We start from the raw sequence: 13,384 nt of genomic DNA on the forward strand, positions 1-13,384 counted from the left end.
TCATCTTTGTCGCAAATAATTTTTTTAACCTTTTGGTGGTCTTCAGTTATTTTAGACAGATTTTTTTTTTTTACTTCAACAAAATGCCATGCACTTGCTATATAAATACACACAAAAAAATCATGGCCATGATTAGAAAAAGCTAAAAGTAAAAAAACAACAACAAAAAAAAAACAAGAAGAAGAAAAAAAATTAACGTTAGTGATAAGGTTCCATATAGGAAATTAATGGGAAATACGAAAAACACAAAAATACATAGCAACATTTTTTGTTACAATATATAGATCATGTCTAATTATAAAATTAAATTATGATGTCTGAAAATACTCAAATAGGGAATACAGTTATTTTAAATACCCTTTTAACGTAAACACTGTATTAATTGATAGTAATTTTAATACAACTTTTTTGTAATATTTGTATTATTTCATATAGAAATAAATGGTGCATAATCGAGAGGTGAATATTGTCTATATATATATGGATACATGAGACACATATATTATTGTACAATTGTTGTAGAATACAAACATACATTCATCAGTGCATTTTTTAACATTGTTTTTAGCCTGTTTTGGCCTATTTTTAAGCCTGTTTTGAGGAATACCAGAGGCTTAACATTCCCAAGGAGAAACAAAAATAGAAACAAACTACACAGTTGTTGACAATAGAAGTAGGAGTCTCCATTTGAGCTCCATTTAATCTCACTTAATAACATCAATAAGCCAATAATTATTTTCATTTTACAACCAATAACTGATAAATGTCACACAATATAATTCCGTACCAATTTGTATATTGCTACATGCACACAGCAACTCACTCCAATATGTGCTCTTAAAGGGTTAAACCTTTGCCAAGATACATCAACATCTCTTTAAATTAGTGATGATCTATGACTTAAAACAAGTGGAAACATATATCCAATATCAGCAGATAAATATCCATTAGCCTAATGTCCGATTGTAGATTAAAACACACACACACACACGGAGGCAATATTTTGTGCATCCACAAAATGGAACTCCATAGAATCACTTCTGAGGAATACTGTACATTTTTTTTTCTTCTGAGCTACTTTAGCTACAAAAACACAAACAGCACTGTAGAGCCCTCATGTTAAACAGACTGGAGCTGTGAAAGCTATGAGCGACAGTTGTTTGATCTGCACATGCTCTGATATGAGCTAATGCCTTTCATCCTCATACAAACATGGCTGATTCATTTATCAACACATGCTGATGGAACAGACACTCTAAACCAGAGGAACTCAGCTCATGGGTCACGCATCTCTTCTGACAAAGTCTCAAAAAAAAAAAAAAAATGCTTTATGCAAAAATAACCACATAACATATAAACCCTATATGCCTATATCTTCATAAAAGCACACATGCACGCTCACTCATGCACTTTTTAAAAAGGATGTAGTCTGTCCCCTGCAGGTCACATGAAAATAAACAGTCTGCATTCATACACACCAGTGTTGCCAACTTAGCAATTTTGTTGCTAAATTTAGCAACTTTTCAGACTACCCTAGCAACTTTTTCTTCCAAAAGCACCTAGCAACAAATTTAGCAATTTTAAAAATCGATTTGGCAACCTTTAGCAACTTTTAATAAGTGACTCAGACAATAAAAAGGCACACATTTTCCATCCAAATTACACAAAAAGAGGAAACCACAGATGCCTAGCAGTACACACATCACGTTAATTGAGTTAGCTGCTATTTGCAATTGTTCAATTTAATAATAATAATTGAATAATTTGATAATTGAATAATTGTTCATTTATGATACACTTTGTTAGTAGCTTGTACCTGCGATTGTTGATCAGTTAGTATACTGTAAGAAAAATGGAAAATCTTTCAGGACATTATCCATTATCCATCATCCATTGTAACCCGAAAACACAAAGCGTAATTTAAAATTTAGGTAAAACACCATTACGGAAAATTCTTTCATATTAACATAGTAGATTGTGCCTTATTTTTACAGACTTTTCTTAGAGTGTAGCATACTAACTAACTACTAATACACTGCTTAAAGCATATTAGTTGAGAATGTGTAGAATTACTAGTTTACTAGCTACTAAAAAAACTTAAATTGAAATCATTCAAAAATGTGTACGTTTTCAATAATTCAATGTATTTAAAAATACAGTTATTTATATTTTTATATTATATCATGCATATTATTTTACAAACAAATCTAAATCAACATATAAAATATATTTTTTGCTGAGATTTGATGACGTGACAATTTTGTGTCGGCATTGCGCAATGACATCACAACGTCATTTAGCAACTTTTAGCAACAAATCAACCATCCTTTAGCAACTTCCTCTGAAAATTAGTTGGCAACACTGATACACACTGGCACTAAAGTATGAATGAATGAGAGCTGCAATGACAAGCGCCAAGGTAAGATCAGTTCAAACAGCACAAAATAAACACAGCCACATCTGTATGTGTATAACGTGTGCTGATATTGAGTATCAGCTGTTTAAACGAGGCCTCGGTGAGCGTATGGCGATACAGAGACAGGTGATAATAGGAGACATGCCAACACTATTTGGTCCCAAGAGCATTAGATAGCAAAACACAGTCTAGACCCACTTTAATCTGACTTTCCTGAGTGTGTGTGTGTGTGTGTGTGTGTGTGTGTGTGTGTGTGTGTGTGTGTGTGTATGAATAAAAAAAACTACTTTGGTATTAAAGAAGTCTATGTTCTCCAAAGCTGCATTGATATGATCAAAAATACAGTAAAAACTACTATTACAATTTTAAATAACTGTTTTCTATTTGAATATGTTTGAAAATGTAACTTATTCCTGTGATGGCAAAGCTGAGTTTTCACCAGCCATTACTTCAGTCCTTAGTGTCACATGATCCTTCAGAAATCATTCATATGCTGACTTGTTAAATGTTTATTATTATCAATGTTGAAAACAGTTGTGCTGCTTGGATTGATAGCTGACCAGAGGTGTGTGTGTGTGTGTGTGTGTGTGTGTGTGTGTGTGTGTGTGTGTGTGTGAAAAAAAAAATACTCTGGTAGTTTAAACTGGTTAATTTTAGCTGTAATCCTCAGCAAAGCGTTGACCAATAAATAGGCTGCAGACCTGAAGCAAAACCAACGGGTTGTAGTGAGAAGAAACCACCAACAGATGGAAGCACTACAGCACAAGAGTGTTTACATACAGTATATGCAGTAGGCTGTGCCTGAAACCTAAACAGAGGCACATTTAAAACAAAAGTTAACCTATTTGCTAACCTATCTACGAAGATACCTCCAATTTTTTTGTCTGGATGCTTTCTGAAGTTAAGTCAGATCAACTTGTATTGCATTCACAATACATATTGTTTCAAAGCAGTTTTACATTGCATTAAAAACACCTGGTGGGCAGGCCAGAGGCGAACATGGCAAGGAAAAAAACAACTTAAAAGATGTTTAGAGAGAAAAAAAAAACTTCAGAAGCACTAGACTTGCATGAAAGGAACATCAGGCTACGCACATATTGCACACACATGTATATTAAAGGGATAGTTCAGCCATAAATGAAAATACTGTTATCATTCACTAACCCTCATGTCAGTTCAAACATGTATGAATTTTTTTTTAATGAAAATATAGAAAAGAATATTATAGAAGATATTTTAAAGAACAGTTTTGGTTACTATTGTTGACTTCCACTGTACTGAAAAACAAAACGAAACACTGACGCATTTTTTGATGTAATATTTACATTACAAAACAACTGAATTCAGTTTCCAGCTAATAGTCAATAGCAATTTGTTCGAACATGAAAAATGCTGTACAATGATCAGTTTCACCAACGTCATTAAATATTCACTAGGTTATGTCTAAAACACACTTGAATTTGCTCTAGGTCACTATGTGGCATTATGGTTTCCTTGGATGGAAGTCTGAAACTAGTTTCCTTCATAGTAAAAGTTATTGACTGGGAAAGTGTGGAAGAAAGGCCAGAAAGAAATTCTCAGATTCAAATTAACTAAGTGTATTTATCAAGGATAATAATGTATATGTATGTATATGTGTGTGTGTGTGTGTGTGTGTGTGTGTATGTGTATGTGTGTGTGTATATGTATGTATGTATTATATATATATATATATATATATGTATATAGAACTGTAATGCATGTGTATGACTGGCAGGAAGTCAAAAGGGGTCGTGAGGGGCATCACACCTGTTCTACATGAAGACCAGAGAGATTCGAGCAGATACTGAACACAGAGCAGATGTGCCGACATGAACACACGCACTATACTGTTCAAAGGTTTAGAGGTAAGTATGACTTTTTTTCTTTTTATTAAATAAATGAGTACACTTATTCAGCAAGGATGCATTAAATTTACAAAAAGCGACAGTAAAGACACTTTTATTTTTTTTTTTTCAAATAAATGCTCTTCTTTTGAACTTTTCATTCATCAAAATTATCATGGTTTCCACAAAAATATTCAGCAGCATAACGGTTCATCATTTGATAATAAGAAATGTTTCTTGAGCAGCAAAACATCATATCAGAATGATTTCTGAAGGATCATGTGATACTGAAGACTTGAGTAATGATGCTGAAAATTCAGCTTTGCATCACAGGAATAAATTACATTTTAAAATATATTCAAATAGAAAACAGTTCTTTTAAATTGTAACAATATTTCACAATATTACTGTTTTTACTGTATTTTTGATCAAAATAAATGTAGCCTTGGTGAGCATAAGAGACTTTAAAAAAAAAAAAACATTTTAAAAAATCTTACCAACCACAAACTTTTGAACAGTAGTGTCAACTCGCATAAAAGTGAAAATGTAACTTCTACATGTAAATGTACACAAATCTGACATGGGGCCTGAAGGGGTGGAGTTGAGTTGCGTATGTGTCAGATACCTGAAGACATTCTCCTCACCAGCAGCCGTCTCAACACTGACCCCTTTTAAGTCAACTGTGAAATTGTTCTGCTCTAAAAATACATCCTGTATGGCTCTGAACGTTCATGTCTGTGTGAATGGTGTGTTTCAGTGAGTGTGGTTTCCCTTCTGCATTGCTGAATTCCACATCAGTGCAGCTGCTTTAACAACCACACCCAATCGCCATCGCGACCGGGCCTCCTGGCAACCATCAATGTTTCCACTATCCAGAGGGTTATGGGGCGCACAGCAACTTAAACTGGATGTTCCTGTAACCACAAGCTAAATCATTTATCAATAGGGTGGAGTTTGTGTTCTTGTTTATTAAAGCAATATCTTGATGTAGATTTCTGTGTTGGAGTGTTATGAATAAGATTCTCTGATGTACACAGACACAAATTAATATTTCAGCCATTTAACCAACTAAAGTTCTCGAAGGCTTAACGATTTTTCACCGCCAGAAAGTATTAGTCACTACAAACATTGTAAAGTAAGGATGCACAATATATTGGTATCATATGGGTTATTAGACTCAGAATGCTGAAGAAGAAAAAAACAGGCTGGTTAGGCTGGTTTTATCTGGTCTTCCAGTCTGGTTTGCAGGTGTAAGTGGGGTTTTGACCACTTCTTTAGCTGGTTAGGCTGGTTTTAGCTGGTCAGCTGATCAACCAGCTAAAACCAGCTCATCCAGGCTGGAAGACCAGCTAAGACCAGCCAACTAGCTTAGGCTGGTTTTATCTGTTTGTTTATTTATTCAGCAGGTTGAGCCATTTTTTTTTAAATAATTGTTCGTGCTCATTTTCCCTATTTTTAATGTTACATTCCCATTGCCTTCATCAAAAAAAAAACCTGAAGTTCATCTTTAAAAACACTAATAGTTTAATAATAGTACAAAATATGCATAAAAATAATTATAGCCTTGCCATATCAGACAAAATTTTATATCAGTGCGTCCCTATTTTAAAGAAAACTGTCATTCAAACAGACAACCTTTTTAAAAAGCTTTGGGCATCTTGCTTGATCATGTGTAATTGTGGTATTTAATTTTTCGTTGCTATTCCTGAGTGTTTCAGCATGAATGCATCATTAAACTTCAATGACCAGTGAGCAAATTCCCTTATTACTGTAATGTTTGCATAGGTTTATATATTAGTTTCTAGATAGAGATCAGAGCCCAACAGCCATCAAGATTGGCATATTTACAAGCTGAAAATACATTCAAATATTGAATATATGAAAGATGTGTTAATATGAAAGACTTTTAAAACAATTAATTAAAAGCAAATACTTCTAATCAAGATATCCCCTATCAAAGGGTTAATCAATAAAAAAATGTCACATCTGGCGATATCAAGTTCACCATCTTTTGAATTCCCTTTACAATAAATTTCCACTTCTTTTTCGTCATCTCCTGCTCTCCGTTACACTGTGAGTGTATTTTCTCTCTCTGGCTGGTGGAGAGCTGCAGAGAGAGGGGCTTGTTGTGGTCAGAAGCGGCCCAGCGCCCTCCCTCTCAGGACTGGGCCCATTCAGTTCACTCAACCCCTGTGTAATTAGCAGATGTTAAGTACAATGTTGGACTGCAAGGATGACGTGTTTATTCTGTGTGTGTGTGTGTGTGTGTGTGTGTTCACATCTGTAGAAATGCAGTGTGGACCCCAGTGGCTGAAACTCAAACCTCCACTGGGATGAAAGCAATGACTAGAGGAGAGGAAAAGAGAGGAGAGCCAGATCATGGTCCTGCAAAGCAAACCACATTTTGACAGCCTAACATAAGATGACTAAGCCATGATCCTAGTGGTCAGTTCATTCTCTATGCACCAAGTGTCCAAGTGACAGTCTGAGGTCTTGGGACACTGGCCCTCCACAAATCCAGGCACGGTTACTGAAGATGATTCATGCTGATCCTGCTGTATTATTTTTGAAATATTTATAATAATATTTTCCTGGTCATCAAATTTTATTTTACTTTTTCATTATATACATCACCATTTAAAAGTTTGGAGTTGCTGTTTTCATGGTATTTTATACATGGTATCTCTTTATACAAAGAAATGCAGGCTTGGTGAGCATAAGAGACTTCTTTTAAAAAAATAAAATAATATATATATATTTTTGACTCAAAACATTTGAATAATATTATACATTATATTTGTGTCCTTAATACAATATAATTATTTTGCTGTTGTTTTGTGTGTGTGTCTGGTATTTATCATGTTATGGGAAGTAAATTTAGTCCTTGTGGGGCCATTTTTTAGGACCCCATGAGGAAACAAGCTTATAAATCATACAGAATGAAGTTTTTTGAAAATCTAAAAATGCAGAAAGTGTTCTGTGGGTTGGTGTAGGGCAATATAAAATACAGTTTGTACAGTATAAAAACCATTACGCCTATGAAATGTCCCCAAAAAACATGGAAACACAACTTTTGTGTGTGTGTGTGTGTGTGTGTGTGTGTGTGTGTGTGTGTGCGTGCGTGTTTTGTGACAAATACTCATGTCATCTTTCAACCTCATAACTCTGCATATTTTTTGGTATATTAATATTCCATGTCACCTCATACAGTTCTGGAGAAAAAGAACATTACATGGCCTGGATGTTTTCATTAGTAGACTAGGTTTTGATTTGAATAACAGAGAGGGTCCAATTTTCATTCTTGCAAGCTGATATAAACAATGCGTTATGTTCCTAATAAAGTATTCAGCCAACTGGCAGGTAGTTTTATTCACTTGCCAAAGCCCATTTTCTCACATTAGCCACTTGCCAAGTGTTAATTCTGGACCTCGAATTCAAATACAAAGCAGGGACTTGGGAATATTCCAGTAGTGCCCCCCGAAATCATCCAGATGATGGCACTCAACCATAACAGAACAGGCTCTAGGAGCTTCCAGCCCGGCTCTGAGCAGATAACAGCTCATTTGAAAAAGATATCAACCCTCTGTGGGGTTTTCAATGATACTGACTGAATCTCTCTCACACACACACTCATGTACAGATCATTTTGGTTTCCTGTCCCAATGACAAATTCTCACATAAACACTCACAAAGCGGCAGACATTATTTTGAAAAATAAACCATGGTTCTCACTATCAACCCATCTGTGCTCTCTTTCCTGTTGTTTGTAAGGACTGTGCCGCAATACAGTCTGTGTGTGTATGAGTGAGTGAGTGAGTGAGTGAGTGAGTGAGTGAGTGAGTGTGTGTGTGTGTGTGTGTGTGTGTCTGTGTTTGTGTGTGTGTGTGTGTGTGTTTATGAGAGTGTGTGTGTGTATATGAGTGTGTGTGTGTGTATATGAGTGTGTGTGAGAGTGAATGGGTTCTTGGCCTCTGGATGTTGCCATGTGAGATTCATGTTAGCAGAACTGGCCGAGGAGTCACGCAAATGCTGATGACAGATGTGGGCAGCACTTCCTGCTCTCTCCATCGGTGTATTATAGCTGACGGGGAATTTTTGTTTGCTGGAAACCTTATGACAGTCTCTCAATACTCTTGCGGAGCCACTTTTTTGACTACAGGGTCAATGACATGGAAGAGGGTCTATTTTGAACTATAGTTCAAAAGTTATTCAGCAAGGATTAATTAAATTGATCAAAGATGACAGTAAAGACATTTATAATGTTACAAATGTTTTCAAATATTTAAATTTTTAATTTCAAAAGCTTTATTGTCTATCCCCAGTGGGGTAGAAAATTGTCTTCAGACAAAAGGCTCAACACACAAACAGCACAAATAGTCCACACAACAACAAACTACATTACATCACAAAATCACAACTAAAACAATACATTAAAAAAAAAAATCATTTTTTTTTCTAGTGACGTGACATGTGGCCAAGTATGGTGACCCATACTCGGAATTAGTGCTCTGCATTTATCCCATCCAAAGTGCACACACACAGCAGTGAACACACACCCGGAGCAGTGAGCAGCCATTTTTGTGGGCGCCCGGGGAGCAGTTGGGGGTTCGGTGCCTTGCTCAAGGGCACCTCAGTCGCGGTATTGAAGGTGGGAGAGAGCGCTGTACATTCACTCCCCCCACCTACAATCCCTGCCGGATTGTAGTCCCTGCACGAGACTCGAACCTCATACCGGCAGATCCTATTTTAAGATCCTATTTAAAATACCAATGGCAGTTGGAATAAACGTCGTCTTATACTTAGCCCTTTTTACCAAAGACACTTTATACCGTCTGCCAGATGGTTGAAAAGAACTATACAAAGGATGAGAAGAGTCTCACACAATAACAGAGGCTTTCCTTTTTAGTGTCACAGTGAAAAGATCAGTGAGAGGTGTTTGTCTCTCACCGATTATTTTACTCGCCACATTTATAATTCTTAAAAGTCTATTTTTACTTTTAACAGAGAGAGAGTTAAACCAGGACACGATATTAAAAGTAAGAACAGATTCGATAAGTTATTTATATACAACAATCATAATATCCAGAATATCCAATGTTAAAACTCCTCAGTTTTCTCAATAAGCCTGGACGTTGATAAGCCTTTTTAAAAACATTATCTGAATGCTTATCAAATGAAAATTGGGAGTCAATCTCAGTACCTAAGTATTTAAAAGATCCCACCTGTTCCACTTTCTCTCCATTAACTAACAAAGGTTCACAGAGTGCTCGTATGTTGTTAGCCCCACAACACATTTCTTTAGTTTTACTAATGTTAAGCTGCAGAGAAATGTAATAAAATTAACAAAACTGAGGTAAGTATCTAATGACTGAATGTCCTTTACACTTCCCACCAGTGCCATATCATCTGCACATTTTATAAGCGTCAGATTGTCAGTATCACAGGTCATTTCATTTATATAAATAGAAAATAGAATTGGTGATAAAACACACCCCTGAGGAAGGCCAGTGTTTAAAACCACATTCTTCGACATTTTCCCATTTACTAATACATGCTGTGGACGGTCCCGTAAAAAACTATTAATCTATTATATTAGTTTAATTAAATAGCTTAATTAAAACTATGAATCTATATTAATCTATAAAACTATTAATAAAATAAATGCTGTTTTTGTTAACTTTGTATTCATCAGAAAATCCTGAAAACATTGATAATAATAATCAGAAAAGTTTCTTGAGAGTGCACACACACAGCAGTGAACACACACCCGGAGCAGTGAGCAGCCATTTTTGTGGGCGCCCGGGGAGCAGTTGGGGGTTCGGTGCCTTGCTCAAGGGCACCTCAGTCGCGGTATTGAAGGTGGGAGAGAGCGCTGTACATTCACTCCCCCCACCTACAATCCCTGCCGGATTGTAGTCCCTGCACGAGACTCGAACCTCATACCGGCAGATCCTATTTTAAGATCCTATTTAAAATACCAATGGCAGTTGGAATAAACGTCGTCTTATACTTAGCCCTTTTTACCAAAGACACTTTATACCGTCTGCCAGATGGTTGAAAAGAACTATACAAAGGATGAGAAGAGTCTCACACAATAACAGAGGCTTTCCTTTTTAGTGTCACAGTGAAAAGATCAGTGAGAGGTGTTTGTCTCTCACCGATTATTTTACTCGCCACATTTATAATTCTTAAAAGTCTATTTTTACTTTTAACAGAGAGAGAGTTAAACCAGGACACGATATTAAAAGTAAGAACAGATTCGATAAGTTATTTATATACAACAATCATAATATCCAGAATATCCAATGTTAAAACTCCTCAGTTTTCTCAATAAGCCTGGACGTTGATAAGCCTTTTTAAAAACATTATCTGAATGCTTATCAAATGAAAATTGGGAGTCAATCTCAGTACCTAAGTATTTAAAAGATCCCACCTGTTCCACTTTCTCTCCATTAACTAACAAAGGTTCACAGAGTGCTCGTATGTTGTTAGCCCCACAACACATTTCTTTAGTTTTACTAATGTTAAGCTGCAGAGAACTCTCCTCTGTCCAAAATGTTATAAAATTAACAAAACTGAGGTAAGTATCTAATGATTGGATATCCTTTACACGTCTCACCAGTGCCATATCATCTGCATATTTTATAAGCGTCAAATTGTCACAGGTCATTTCATTTATATAAATAGAAAATAGAAGTGGTGCTAAAACACACCCCTGAGGAAGGCCAGTGTTTAAAACCACATTCTTCGACATTTTCCCATTTACTAATACATGCTGTGGACGGTCCCGTAAAAAACTATTAATCTATTATATTAGTTTAATTAAATAGCTTAATTAAAACTATGAATCTATATTAATCTATAAAACTATTAATAAAATAAATGCTGTTTTTGTTAACTTTGTATTCATCAGAAAATCCTGAAAACATTGATAATAATAATCAGAAAAGTTTCTTGAGCAGCAAATCAGCATATTAGAATGATTTATGAGGATCATGTGATACTGAAGATTGGAGTAATGATGCTGAAAGTTCAGCTTTGCATCACAGGAATAAATTACCTGAACTAACCTTGCCTTGTCAAAAAAAAATTTTATTATCTGATATTTTAAGTGACCTTGACCCTTGTCTGCAGGGCTCCTCATCACCTCCATCATTTTTTTAGTTAGTTATTTTATTATTTTTTATGATTTAATAGATCTAGATAAAAACATCATGTGATAGGCATAAATAAATTCTGATATTCTTTGTAGCTTATTCTGGACCAAAAAAATGCACACTTTGACTGTCTGACAGATATGTAACGCAATAAACCAATTTCGCTATATATTTTTTGAAACCACCTTTGCATCATAAGCATACCTATGATCACTAATACATTTTCCTAAGTAGGCAGCTCACTAGGTTGTGGAACTCCTCCGACCTCTCAGCTACACTCCCGTGTTAAAAGAAAACACAACTGTCAGACCTACACAAGCAGCTGAGAGAGAGCGAGAAGATGACTGGAAGGAGGAAGAGGGAGGCAGAGAAGTGTGTATTCATAGATTTCAGCTGAGAGATAACCAAATAAGGCAACAGCTTAAAGAAGAGACTGATCTTGAGAAAGAAAGTCACTGAAAAGATAGACAGAGGTATGGTGGAATGTTAGTTGTGGAAATAACAAACAACAGCATGTCCAATAAAAAAATAACACAAGCTAAAGAGAGGATTCACTGATAAAGAAAGGTCACGAATTGCTGAGATTTGCTAAAGGGGCCATATCATGGAAAGCTGAGCTTTCTTTGGTCTAAGAGTTTGATGTTGTATTACACTGACATACTTTAATGTTCACGATGCAAAGCTCCTTAACCATTCCATTCAGTCTTTATGGAAACTAAGCTTCAAAAATGGGTCATTCAGAAATAATGATGATATTGACGTCACAATCCATGAGCACTTTAACATATGACCACCCACGTTTGGCCCAGACTGATGAAAAACATGTATGTGGAGGTTTCCTGCACTCCTTTCAAAGTCGGATGTGGGATATTCCTACTTACAGCCATAAATTCGTTAAAATTCAAAACAAAATGGCAACACTACTGTTAACTTTGTAGGTCAAGAAAGAAGAAAAATCTGAATCTCAACGTACAATTTTCAAAAGAGAGACTCATTTACCATGTTTTACACAACTGTCTCTGGAGACATTTGCTAAGCAGCATTTTTGTTATGTAATGTAGGAGTCACTTTGACTCACTGATGTCAATTAAATGTTATTGTTAACCGTTAACTGTGTACATATACAGTACCTAGGGGCTTGTGATAAAAAATACAGCCAAAACAGCATTATTACAAAATAGTATTACAATAATTACACTTTTGACCAATTTAATGTATCCTTGCTGAATAAAACTAGTAAGTTATTTCAAATAAATATTATATATATATATAATTACAGACCCCAAACTATCGAACAGTAGTGTTCATCTGCATCTTTTTGAACTCTGACTTCAACATGAGTTACTAAGTTTGATGTTGAACTTCAAGTAAGGCTGCACGATTATGACAAAAATCATAATTGTCGATTATTCCCTTGAAATTGTAATTGCGATTATTAATTATGATTATAACAATTTACATTAAATTATGTTTATACCATTGTTTGATGCAACTGCATGGCGTATTTTTATATGAAAATAAACAAGCTGAAAACCCTCTAACTGAAAAACCTTTAGTGCTTTTCTATAGTATTAAGCCTCAAATATACATCGGATTGGTTTCTTCTTTAAATTATAAAAAAAGTAAAAATATGAATGGTATTATAATGTTATACTAAAACTAAAACAATAGAAAAACCCTTAAAGGGGTCATATGATGCGATTAAAATTTTTCCTTTCTCTTTGGAGTGTTACAAGCTCTTGGTGCATAAAGAAGATCTGTAAAGTTGCAAAGACTAAAGTCTCAAATCCAAAGAGATATTCTTTATAAAAGCTAAGAGTCAACCACGCCTACGTAAAACGCCTCGTTCTAACACGCCCCCACATGTCTAGGTCACGATGTGGGAAGATTTGCATAACGCCGCCCAAATGTTCACGCAAAGAAAGAAGGCGTAACTTTTATTCTCG

The 13,384-nt window shown here is 35.4% G+C and overlaps 1 protein-coding gene and 1 long non-coding RNA gene across 3 annotated transcripts in view; one reads left to right on the forward strand and one right to left on the reverse strand.

The window, feature by feature from the left end:
- LOC107654534 (rho GTPase-activating protein 23-like) overlaps positions 1–13,384 on the reverse strand; it is an 83,681-nt gene that overhangs the window by 50,019 nt on the left and 20,278 nt on the right. The window lies entirely within an intron of this gene.
- On the forward strand, positions 2,360–5,127 carry LOC107654536 (uncharacterized). Its single transcript, XR_001630348.1, has 3 exons — positions 2,360–2,419; positions 4,239–4,302; positions 5,039–5,127. It is a non-coding gene; the product is annotated as an uncharacterized LOC107654536 (long non-coding RNA).

This window comes from Sinocyclocheilus anshuiensis, unplaced genomic scaffold (assembly GCF_001515605.1).
Source record: "Sinocyclocheilus anshuiensis isolate Anshui unplaced genomic scaffold, SAMN03320099.WGS_v1.1 scaffold419, whole genome shotgun sequence".
NCBI lineage: Eukaryota > Metazoa > Chordata > Actinopteri > Cypriniformes > Cyprinidae > Sinocyclocheilus > Sinocyclocheilus anshuiensis.